Genomic DNA, 658 nt, shown 5'->3' with positions numbered 1-658 from the left:
GCGGTAATAGTCCTTACTTAACATCCTCTCTGACGAGAAGATGGTTTTGTCTCTAACGAATATGCTTGACATTTTGTCAAGGTCACGTATAGCACTTATGGACAGTGTCACGTAACTTCGAATAAGGCCCCTCATTCCTAGTCAAATCCCGCGCATAGCTTGTGGTGGGAGGAGTTTCTTAACACTCGTTCTTCCACTGGCCGCCTGTCACTTCTCACACCCTTCACCCCCTTGTCTAAAATTTTTCTTCTGCGCATTCAAGGTTACTCTTGTGCTTGTTCGAAGTTACGTGACACTTGCTATACGATATGTTATTGAAAATTCTTCATGTTGCTTCTGCATTACATGTACTAAAATTGGAACGATACGGAGGAGATTAGGATGGCCCCTGCGCAAGGATGACACACAAAATCGTGAAGCGTTCCACTGACTAAACTCTAAAGGTGTATCGTTTTATAACCTCTTAGCACGGATCGCATAGAAAGCACCGTTCATTGTTATAGTTCAATCGTTGCCGTGGGAACATGTATGCTTGCCAAGCCGTTACCTAGCAACGATTGCCGTATATTTGCTTATTCCGCGGTCGTTGCCTAGCAAAGGACGTTGTTTATGTAGTCATTACTTATCAGCGTGTCTACATGCCGCAATATAGATACAA

General features: G+C 43.6%; 1 non-coding gene across 1 annotated transcript; it reads left to right on the top strand.

Annotated features, from left to right (window-relative positions):
• The first annotated feature begins 329 nt into the window (after window positions 1-329).
• On the top strand, window positions 330-433 carry LOC111874435. The gene has a single exon (XR_002844563.1). It is a non-coding gene; the product is annotated as a U6 spliceosomal RNA (small nuclear RNA).
• Window positions 434-658: the final 225 nt, after the last annotated feature.

This window comes from Cryptotermes secundus, unplaced genomic scaffold (genome assembly GCF_002891405.2).
Source record: "Cryptotermes secundus unplaced genomic scaffold, Csec_1.0 scaffold273, whole genome shotgun sequence".
Lineage (NCBI taxonomy): Eukaryota > Metazoa > Arthropoda > Insecta > Blattodea > Kalotermitidae > Cryptotermes > Cryptotermes secundus.
This window is presented reverse-complemented; position numbering and strand designations above follow the sequence as displayed.